This window comes from Phyllobates terribilis, unplaced genomic scaffold (genome assembly GCF_046119375.1).
Source record: "Phyllobates terribilis strain yellow unplaced genomic scaffold, ASM4611937v1 Scaffold_12__6_contigs__length_324123572, whole genome shotgun sequence".
Classification (NCBI taxonomy): domain Eukaryota; kingdom Metazoa; phylum Chordata; class Amphibia; order Anura; family Dendrobatidae; genus Phyllobates; species Phyllobates terribilis.
The window spans coordinates 150,621,238-150,633,351 of NW_027362772.1; positions in this window are offsets into that span (position 1 = coordinate 150,621,238).

A 12,114-nucleotide genomic window follows, 5' to 3' on the forward strand; every position below is an offset into this window, starting at 1 on the left:
ATCGTCCAGGTATACCACTACGCAGGAGTACAGGAGGTCACGGAAGATGTCGTTGACTAGTTCTTGAAAGACAGCGGGAGCATTACAGAGACCGAAGGGCATCACAAGGTACTCATAGTGACCGTCCCGGGTATTGAATGCCGTCTTCCACTCGTCTCCTTGACGGATACGGACCAGGTTATATGCTCCTCGTAGATCCAGCTTGGAGAAGATCCTGGCGCCCTTGAGACGGTCAAACAATTCGGAGATGAGCGGCAGGGGGTATTTGTTTTTTACTGTGATGAGATTGAGTCCTCTGTAGTCAATACAGGGACGTAGCGAGCCGTCTTCCTTTTTGACAAAGAAGAATCTGGCTCCAGCCGGGGAGGTAGATTTTCAGATAAATCCCCTAGCTAGATTCTCTTCAATGTACTCAGACATGGACCGGGTCTCGGCTGCAGACAACAGGTAGATACGCCCACGGGGAGGAGTGGTGCCAGGTACCAGGTCGATCGGGCAGTCATATGGCCTATGGGGTGGCAACGTCTCTGCTTCCTTCTTACCGAAGACGTCCGCATAGGGCCAGTAAGGAGCCGGAAGACCTGGTAAATTAGCTGGAGTAGGCGGAGGGCGAGCTGGGCGGACCGGAACCAGGCAGGTCCTATGGCAGTCTGGACCCCATCGGAGTACTTCACCGGATCGCCAGTTCAATACGGGTTCGTGTGTCTGGAGCCAAGGTAGGCCTAGCAACAGGGAGTGAGAAAGTCCGGACAGTACATGGAATGAGATTTCCTCAGAGTGCAGCATTCCCACCTGCAGGGTTATGGGTTCAGTGACGAGCAGGATGGTCTCCGAGAGAAGTCTTCCATCCACGGAGGTGACTGACAATGGTTCAGCCAGGGGCTTGGTGGGAATACGGTATCTCTCTACCAGAGACTGGGAGATGAGGTTTCCAGCAGCTCCAGAATCCAGGTGGGCGAGTTCAAAGTGACGGTTTTCTCCCCAAGCAATAGAGACCGGTAAAGTCAGAGACGGAGAGGGCTTACTTTTGTCTAGGACGACCTCTCCGAGCGGTCCTAGACACTGGCGTTTCCCGGCTTTTCCGGGCAGGAACGGATGGAGTGCTCCATACTGCCACAATAGAAACAGCTTCCCTCGGCTCGGCGAGATTCTTGGCGAGATCTGACCATCTTGGTCTGGTTGATCTGCATAGGTTCAGGCGAGGGCGCCCGCGGAGTGACTGGTTGAGAGGCAGGTCTCAGGGAAGTAGGAGCAGAGCAAGAAAAGTCTTTCTCCCAGGCAGTCTCTTTGGCACGTTCTTGGAACCGGATGCCAATCCGGGTAGCTAGTGACACCAGGTCATCCAGAGTCGTAGGAATGTCCCGACCAGCTAACTCGTCCTTAATCCGACCGGAAAGACCCTCCCAGAAGACGGACACCAGAGCCTCATTTTCCCAGGTAAGCTCAGAAGCGAGGGTGCGGAACCGTATGGCATATTGGCCAACGGTGAGACTCCCTTGGCGGAGATGTAGCAGAGAGGAGGCAGAAGAGGTTTTCCGTCCAGGTTCATCGAAGACTTTCCGGAAAGCAGCGAGGAAAGACGGCAGGTCGGACACCAGGGGATACCCTCTCTCCCACAGGGGATTTAGCCATGCTAGTGCCTCCCCAGTGAGATGGGACATGATGAAGGCCACCTTGGCCCGGTCGGAGATGAACTGGTATGCCAATAGTTCAAAGTGCAGGGTGCACTGGTTTATGAAACCCCGAGCTAAAGTAGGTTCGCCGGCAAAGCGTGGAGGTGCCAGAAGCCGAGGTCCATAGTCGGGTACCATGACGGGACTGGATTGCGGTACCGCAGGAATGGGCACGGCTGGACCAGAGGTAGACAAAGACAAGTCACACAATGCGCCTAGACGAGAGTTAACGGACCGTAGATAGGACAGTACCACCTCCTGCTGAGTTTTCTGACGTAAGACTTCCTGGTGCAGATCGGAGATCTGGGGACCACCGGGTTCCATGGCCCGAGCAAACTGTAACGGGTCTGGGAGGTGGAACCTCTGAGCAACTATACAAGGGGGCAGTCCTTGTAAGGAAGCGGGTGGCTCCCAGGGAAGGTGGGCGGCTCCCAGGGAAGGTGGGCAGGTAGTCACGGCTAGTGACGGGGACAGTCTCTAGACAGGCGGGTGGTCACGGCAAGTGACGGCAGAGCCTCCAGGTAGGCTAGCAGGCAGGTAGCAGGTGGACGCTCCCAGGTGAGCGGGCAAGAGTCTCTGGACAGGCAGGTGGTCACAGCACGTGACGGCGGAGCCTCCAGGTAGGCTAGCAGACAGGTAGTAGGTGAGCGCTCCCAGGTGAGCGGGCAGGCTGGTCCATAGACAGACTGACAGGTGTCGGAAGGCAGGCCCTCGGACCGCAGGCTTCCAAGCAGGTAAGCGGATATCAGGCAGGTATCAAGCAGGAATCTGGCAGGTGACTGGGAGGTAACTGGTAACGGGACCTGAGGGCTGAAGCAGAGTGAAGGCTTTGCAACAACATTGCTCGGGCACCTCCATTTTGGAGGAGGTGCCTTATATATGGGAGGTCCTCCGGCAATTGGCCGGGGACTCCTTAGGACGGCGCGCGCGGTCCCTTTAAGAGAGGGGAAGCGCGCGCGCCCTAAGCACACTGCCGGGAAAGGAGCGCGTGCCGGAAGCAGCGGGGAGAGAAGCTCTGGAGGACGCCGCGCCTGGAGCGGGGAGGTGAGAGGGACGGCGTCTCTGCCTAGTACGGGGCAGAGACGCCGATGCTACATCATACTGTGTCTGGAGACACTTTTGTTGGCATCATACTTTATGGGGGCAATGAATGGGGAATCTATGGGTTTCAATAGGGGGAAAATTACTTTGTAAGTCCTACAAAGTTGTGAGATCTGCTCTTGTGTGACCCCACCGAATATTATTATTGTTATTATAATTTTTTTTGTTTATGGAGAGCCCAATTAGGACTTCTGCTGTAGTTTCTATATAAGCCCCTGCCTGGGAAGTAGAAAGAATATTGCAAGGTACAGGACAGGCAACCATATTGGATTGGTCATAATCCCATTCTTTAAAATTGATGACCTATCTATGCTATCAATGCTATGTTGGGCAGGCCTAACTCAGTGCACCTGTTGAGCGTCATTGTATCATTAGTGACTGTTCTTGTGGCTTTGACATATACAGGTGAATGGAGCACAGCTGCAATACCAAGACCAGACACTACTAAACCTGCGGTGCAGAATCCCAGGCTCTTCATTCGATTATACAACATCATTGCAGCTCACAGGACTGGCTAATCAAATTTCACAGCCAGGGATTTTGGTAGGTGTGTGGAGTTTTGGACGGCTGTACTTTGGTGGCCATGGACTACTAAAATAGCCACTGGACTGGGGCCCGGCAAATATTTTTCTGAGAGTCAGAAACCACCGGAATAATATTACATCTGTAATTGGACCATCACTATCTTATGGCAAATATTTATACTTTGCTTTGATTATTATTTAGACAATTAAATCTACCTATATATCTTTGATCATTTTGTATTTTAGTATTAGCTTTATAAGTGTTGATAAAAGCAATAGACAGTCATTCTGGATCCGGCAGTAGAAGGTCGTTATGCTTGGCCTTGCAGACACCTTCTTGATCCTTTCACCATCTTTCCCTCTCTAGGACCCAGTTGTGATCTCCATCTTCTGCTGCTAATTGACACACCCATGCTGGATCTTTAAATGCACTCCGTTTCTCCAGAGACTTGCTGGTGATAGAGTAAATTCCTCTGTTCAGGTCTGGTATTCTAGCAGTCAGCTAGATTCTCCTTGGAGTTCCTTTGTGGATTGTAGTCGTGATCTCTCTGGTGTCTTCTCAAAGCTAAGTGTATCCCCTTGTCTGTTTCCCTTGTTTGTCTTTAGTTGCATTGGCGCTGACTAGTGCTCACCCTTCCCCCTCTCTATCTAGGGCCTAGCTCTAGGGTCAGCCAGGGCTAAGGTATCCTGCTCGGCGATGGGTGCGGAACCTATTTGGAGACGATAGGGGAGTCAGAGTGTTGTTAGATCTTCTTAGGGGTCTCCACTCTCCCTTTCCCTAGTTACTGGGCTTTCCCCTTTTCCCATCGGCATGTGCTGGGTTCTTTCCATGCCTAGTATGACACTTAGTTTTTAAAAGTATAGCTAATTGGAAGGAGCCAGTTCAAGGACTTCTGCAGGATCCATAATTTACGATTTTGTTATTCCCAATTAAAATACTTTCTTAGGTAATGTATTAGTCATTCCCCTTTCTCCTGGGGGTGTAATAAAATACTTGTTGCTTGAGATTTGAGGGCAGACATGAATTGTACACTGACAGACACTGGCTGTGTGTTATTTTCTTATCTACAATGCATCATATTTATTTATTTTGAACCAATAATGGCAGATCTGGAGATCGTTTGCATCTCAACCCAAATTAGTTCTTTTTAGAAGGGGCTACCATACCATGACATCTAGAAAAGGTTAAAATAAGTGCCAATAATATCAAGTCCCGTCTGTACTAGTACTAGCTGGACTGTATGGTTTTTCGGCAGTGCCATGGCATGTAAATCTTGAACATGGTGGTGATGCGGGATGTATTTCATTTTGTGTCATAGAAGTTATCAAACCACCAGATAGAAAGGGAGATTGGGACAAGAAAATACTCCAACGAGGAACATGTTGGATATATTGGTTGGAGTCTCTAAAAGACTCAATGCACAGTTGACCTTCTGTAGCTTCATCTGACCCCACTTTGGTCCTTTGGAACCAATCATGTGTGATTTTTTGAGACACCGTGTTTCTTTTTATATTTAAATCGCTTATTATGGTGGTATCTACTGTATATTATTGTTTTATGGCTTTATTCTCTTTATATTTGTACTACTGGTAGTTTGTTCTTTAGGGTATTCGGGAGTATATATATTTATCGAGGGCGTTATATAATTAGATAATAGATATTTTGTAATAGAGTAGTGTGACTGGCAAGAATTATTAAGGACATCTTTAATCTAAACTACATAAATATATATGTAGATACCCTTATGCAATGTGACCAATAGAGATGAGCGTTGTTCTACTCGAACTGTTCGCCAATCTCAAATTCGAGCTGTTTTGGGCGGTGTTCGAGCCGTTCGGCGAACACGAACAATTTGAGAAAAATTCGGCTGTTCGAGGTTATGTTCGATAACTGTTCGTGCACCAAAATCATAACTGGATTTTTCTCAGTAATGATGAAAATTAATGTTAATACGCAGTTTGAGTGTACAGCGGGGTGGGGCGAGGGGCAGGGGATGGATCTCTGCAGGAACAATGAAGATCTCCATTTTTTTTTCTCTTTCCCGCATTTGCAGTGGGGAGGTGCAATCTGTCAGCCTATCAGCAGCGCACACACGGAGCGAAGTGCTTTTTTTCACACAAGCAAGGGCATGTGTCATTGGCAGTGTATGTCACATGTCCTTGCCCTATAAGACCAAGCCATTTTCCCCGTCGCCACCATTTTCTCACTGCTGCAGCTGCGTGTTAGACGGCACCGCTGTTGCTGTGTGCGCTATACCTTGTTAATTTCAAGCCAATTTTCGCACAAATATACAGATAGCTTGGGAGTAGGGAATAGTTGTGATTGCAGTCCTTTTAAGGACTAGGTTACAGCATTTCCTACGACTTTTATCAGGGAGGTCTGTGCTCCTAAATAGATAGGTTGTGGGAGTAAAGACTAATTGTAATTGGAGTCCTTTTCAGGACTAGGTTACATCAGTTCCTATCAGTTTTTGCCAGGCAGGTCTGTGCCAGTGCTGTGCAAGTTTTTTTTCACAGCATTTGGCTGAATCTAGCAAAGCTAATCCTTTTTGGCCTATTGCAGAGTGTGTTAGTGGAGTAGCCTATCTGTGTTGCAAGATATACCACCTGTGTATAGAATACCAATTTTTTTACTGCACCTAGTGAAGTAAAATCTTTTGGGCATAGCATCATTCTATTAGTCCATCTATACTGACCTCCATCAGGTTGCAAATTAAAACTAATTTTTATCTGCATCTACAGTACCTCTGAAAAAATATTTGGGCTTCTAGCTGTGTGTGGGACTTGTTGTATTAGTCCATCTATACTGACCTCCATCAGGTTGCAAACTGAATATAATTTTTTCCTGCATCTACCTCTGAAAAAATATTGGGCTTCTAGCTGTGTGTGGGTCTTGTTCTATTAATCCATCTATACTGACCTCCATCAGGTTGCAAACTGAATATAATTTTTTTCTGCATCTAGCTCTGAAAAAATATTTGGCCTTCTAGTAGTGTGTCGGACTTTCTCTATTAGTCCATCTATACTGACCTCCATCAGGTTGCAAACTGAATATAATTTTTTTCTGCATCTAGCTCTGAAAAAATATTTGGCCTTCTAGTAGTGTGTCGGACTTTCTCTATTAGTCCATCTATACTGACCTCCATCAGGTTGCAAATTAAAACTAATTTTTATCTGCATTTACAGTACCTCTGAAAAAATATTTGGGCTTCTAGCTGTGTGTGGGACTTGTTGTATTAGTCCATCTATACTGACCTCCATCAGGTTGCAAACTGAATATATTTTTTTCTGCATCTACCTCTGAAAAAATATTGGGCTTCTAGCTGTGTGTGGGACTTGTTGTATTAGTCCATCTATACTGACCTCCATCAGGTTGCAAACTGAATATATTTTTTTCTGCATCTACCTCTGAAAAAATATTGGGCTTCTAGCTGTGTGTGGGTCTTGTTCTATTAATCCATCTATACTGACCTCCATCAGGTTGCAAACTGAATATAATTTTTTTCTGCATCCAGCTCTGAAAAAATATTTGGCCTTCTAGTAGTGTGTCGGACTTTCTCTATTAGTCCATCTATACTGACCTCCATCAGGTTGCAAACTGAATATATTTTTTTCTGCATCTACCTCTGAAAAAATATTTGGCCTTCTAGTAGTGTGTCGGACTTTCTCTATTAGTCCATCTATACTGACCTCCATCAGGTTGCAAATTAAAACTAATTTTTATCTGCATCTACAGTACCTCTGAAAAAATATTTGGGCTTCTAGCTGTGTGTGGGACTTGTTGTATTAGTCCATCTATACTGACCTCCATCAGGTTGCAAACTGAATATATTTTTTTCCTGCATCTACCTCTGAAAAAATATTGGGCTTCTAGCTGTGTGTGGGTCTTGTTCTATTAATCCATCTATACTGACCTCCATCAGGTTGCAAATTCAAAATAATTTTTTTCTGCATCTAACCCAGCCAATAGTTTTGGCCTAATACCACAGTTTGGCCACTCAGCTCTGCTCGGTTACCATCCATTGTTTTTTTGTGCAAACAACTCCAGAGTTGTGAATTAGTTAACCACCAAAATGAGTGGAAAAAGGCCTGCTGCTGGTGGAAAGGGGAATAGGCGTGTTGGGAAGGGGAAAAAAGGTTGTGTCCGTGGGGTAGGTGTTAAAGCAACAGTAACATCTGCAGAAGAAAGACCATCTTCCAGCCAAACTAAAATGTCTACTTCTTTTAGCGGACAATGTGATAAGATCCCTTTCTTACGGCCACGCCAATCGCTACAAATTCCAGATGAGGCACAAAAACAGCAGGTGCTTCAACGGATATCAAGTGCTCCTTTAAGTGGGCTCTCCTCCACATCAACTTCAACATCACAAATACTCCAGTCCTCAAAGGTGTCACCCAAATCGCACTTGCTTCCTCACAGCTCCCAAATCTCCAGCTGCCCGTCTGAGTATGAGGTAGAACAGATGGTTGAGTCTGCAGAGCTGTTTACTCATACTATAGCCTGGGAATCAGAGGTCGACTCCAGCGCTTCTGTGAATCCAGACGAGGAAATGATCTGCACTGATGCCCAGAATCTTTATGAGTCGGATCCAGGACCAGACGCAGAAGGTTCTGACCATAATGTAGACCCTCATTCCCAAACTGTAACTCCTGTTGGTGGAGACAATGAGGAAGACGATGATAAGACTCAAATACCTGATTGGAGCGACAACTTTAGTTTTTTGTCAGGGCAGGAACAGGTTGGCTCTGAGGACGACGGGTGTGATAACGCACAGGGTGATGATGATGAGGTCGGAGATCCCACTTACTGTCAACCCACAGTCAGCCAAGAGATGAGGTCAGCAGAGGAGGTGGAGGAAGATGCTAGTGACGACGAGGTCAGGTTGCGCCTTCCTGGACAGAGACGTAGTACAGGAAGCACGTCAACAACTGCATCCTCAAACACAACTCTGCCTCTCACCACAAGTCGTGGTGGCTCTTCAGGTCGCATGGGTGCTAAGCCTTGCATAGCCTGGGCATTTTTTCAGATCGATAAAGATGACCCAACTCGTGTTATCTGTAACATTTGTCAGCAAAAGCTAAGTAGAGGCCAAAAAATACATAGTTTGAGTACTTCATGCATGAACCGGCACATGGACATGAAGCATAAGTTGCAGTGGGAAGCTCAGTGTGCTACAATGCGGCCTAGCCGGCCGGGCCAACCACCATCTGCCATATCTTGTGCATCCGCGGCCTCTTCATCCTCTGTGACTGGGGGGACAGCAGTCACACCTGTTTTGGGGCGCAGACCTGCCACCTCTTTACCCGCAACAGCCAGCGTGATTGGCAGGTCATCATTTTCTTTGGAGGTGGTAACACCAGCTGGTGTTGAGCGCAGTCCGACATCGATAGCACCACCTTTGGATCAAGGCAACCTAACATGTCCGCCTGCATCTTCCTCACAGACCGGCAGTTTGCCGGGGACACCCTTATCAACCCCGTCTAAGCACAATAGCCAGCCCTCGGTCCCTCAGATGTGGACAAGTAAAAGACCATTTCCTCCTAGCCATGAGAAAGCTAAGAGGTTGAATTTCACCATCTGCAAGCTCTTGGCTACAGAAATGCTGCCTTTCCGCCTGGTGGACACAGAGGATTTTCGAGACCTTATGTCCGTCGCAGTGCCCCAGTACCAGATGCCCAGTCGGCACTACTTCTCAAAGAAAGGTGTGCCTGCGCTCCACCAGCATGTCGCACATAACATCACTGCTTCTTTGAGAAACTCTGTGTGTGACAGGGTGCATTTCACCACAGACACTTGGACGAGTAGGCATGGACAGGGGCGTTACATGTCGCTGACTGGGCACTGGGTAACTATGGTGACAGCAGGACAAGGGGCTGCTGTCCAAGTCTTGCCGTCCCCACGAGTTGTGCGTCAATCCTCTTTATGTCAAAGTTCCTCCACTGCTTCTGCCTCCTCAACCTCCTCTCGGTCTTCCACCTGCACCCAAAGCCTGTCTGGTCATGCCACAAGCTTTCTAACTGCGCAGAAGGGATCCTGCACACCTCCTTACTATGCTGGCAGTAGGGCTCAACGTCATCAGGCGGTTTTTACATTGAAATGTCTGGGAAATGTGAGTCACACAGCTGAGGAGTTGTGGTCAGCTCTGGAGAACCAATTTCATGAATGGTTGTCTCCACTGGACCTGAAACCAGGGAAGGCCGTGTGCGACAATGCTGCAAACCTGGGTGCGGCCCTTCGCCGGGGCAATGTCACACACGTGCCTTGTATGGCTCACGTGTTGAACCTGGTTGTCCAGCAATTTTTAGCCCACTATCCCAGACTAGATGGCCTTCTGCAGAGGGCACGGTCGCTGTGTGCTCACTTCCGCCGTTCGCATCCCGCAGCTCAGCGACTTACATCTCTACAGAAGTCGTTGGGCCTGCCACTTCACCGGCTAAAATGCGATGTGCCTACCCGGTGGAATTCAACTCTGCACATGTTGCAGCGACTGTGGCAGCACCGACAAGCCCTGGTGCAATACGTTCTGACGTATAGCCTGGGCCAACGAGATTCAGAGGTGGGGCAAATCACGCTGGAGGAGTGGTCTCAGATCAGGGACCTATGCACCCTTCTGCACAGTTTTGAAATGGCGACGAAGATGTTTAGTGCTGACGATGCCATTATCAGCATGACTATTCCGGTGATTTACATGCTGGAGCACATGTTAAACAGAATTCGGAGTCAGGTGGTGGCACAAGAGGAGGTGGAGGAAGTAGAGGAGGAGGAGTTGTATGCGGAAGGGCTAACATCTGCAAGGTCCAGACGGTCGGCAGCACCAAGGCGGCAGGCATGTGAGGGTGGGGGAGATGGTTTTACCAGGGCGCATGGTAGCAGCCAAACTAGTGAGGAAGGTGCAGGAGCCCAGGAAGAAGTGGAGGACGAACTGATGGAAGACTCATCAGATGAGGGAGACCTTGATCACATTTCTGTTGTGCGAGGTTGGGGGGAGAGGACAGAGGAAGGAAGCATGATTGTTACCTCGCCACCAACACAACAGGGACTTGGTGCTCCTGGATGCGCAACACACATGAGTGCCTTCTTGCTGCACTACCTGCAACATGACCCTCGAATTGTGAGAATTAGAAATAATCCTGACTACTGGGTTGCCACACTGTTAGATCCCCGGTACAAAAGTAAATTTGCAGAAATTATTCCTGCCATAGAAAGGGATGCACGCATGCAGGAGTATCAGCAGAGACTGTTGCAGAATCTTACATGTGCTTTTCCACAAAACACCAGTGGTGCACGTAGTGAATCTCACAGTTCCAACTTGCCAACCGTGGGACCGTCAAGTGTTCAGCACTCAAACCGTAACAGAACCACAGTATCTGCTGGTAACATCAATTTTGCGGAATCATTTCACCACTTTTTTAGCCCTTCCTTTGCAAGGCCACAGGAGACAAGAAGTCTGACACATAGTCAACGCCTAGAGACGATGGTACAGGAGTATCTCCAAGTAAACATTGAAGCCACGACTGTGTCACTGGACCCTTGCTCTTTTTGGGCTTCCAATCTGGATAAATGGCTGGAGCTAGCCACTTACGCCTTGGAGATCTTGTCATGCCCCGCAGCCAGCGTTCTGTCTGAACGTGTGTTCAGCGCTGCTGGTGGTGTGCTGACAGATAAGCGCACGCGGCTCTCCACTGATAATGTAGACAGACTCACGTTCATAAAGATGAACAAATCATGGATCCGAAACGACTTTTCTACCCCTGTGTCATCCTGGGGAGAGTAAAAGCTTGATGATTGGTTAAAATCACCCTACCAACCGTTTTAAGCTTTCAAATTACTAATCATGTTTATCTGTATCTTGACTGGAAAATAATTTGGGCTTTGTAGCAGTGTGCAGCACTGATCCTATTAGGCCATCTATACTAAAGCTTCACCAGATTTAAAATTTAAAATAATTTTTAGCTGCATCTAGCCCGGAAAATAATTTTGGGGCTCCGAGATGCGCAAGACACATAAGTGCCTTCTTGCTGCACTACCTGCAGCATGACCCTCATATTGTCAGAATTCGAAGTAATCATGACTACTGGGTTGCCACACTCTTAGATCCCCCAAACTTTTCGATCAACCTTTTCATTTTAATAAAGACCAAAAAAATGGTCATTTTTGAAATTATAAGCATTAGCAGGTTGTTAGAAACTGAAATCAAACAGTTTTCAACTCAAAACTTTATTCTAGGTGATGTTACATTTTCACATAGGACCCCTTGTTCGAAAGGAGCTTCTGAACTCTCTCGTCCATTGAATTTGTCAGGTTTTGGATGGTTTCTGCTTCAATTGTTTTGCATGAGGACAGAATACCCTCCCAGAGCTGTTGCTTAGATGTGAACTGCCTCCCGCCATCATAGACACTCCTTTTAATGATGCTCCAAAGGTTCTGAATGGGGTAGAGGTCAGGGGAGCATGGGGGTCACACCATAAGTTTGTCCCCTTTTATGCCCATATCAGCCAGAGATGCAGATGTTTTATGTGCAGCATGAGATGGTGCATTATCATGCAGAAAAATGATCTTGCTGTGAAATACACGGTTCTTCTTCTTGAACCATGGCAGGAAGTGCTGTTTGAGAAAATCCACATACATTATGGAGTTCATCTTTAGCGCCTTCAGGGATCCTAAAGGGGCCGACAATCTCTCTCCCCATGATTCCAGCCCAAAACATTACTCCACCTCCTCCTTGTTGGTGCTGTAGCCGTGTTTGCGTGGGGTGTCCATCAACCAGCCATCCTCCACTCCATCCATCTGGACCATCGAGCGCTGCACGGCACTC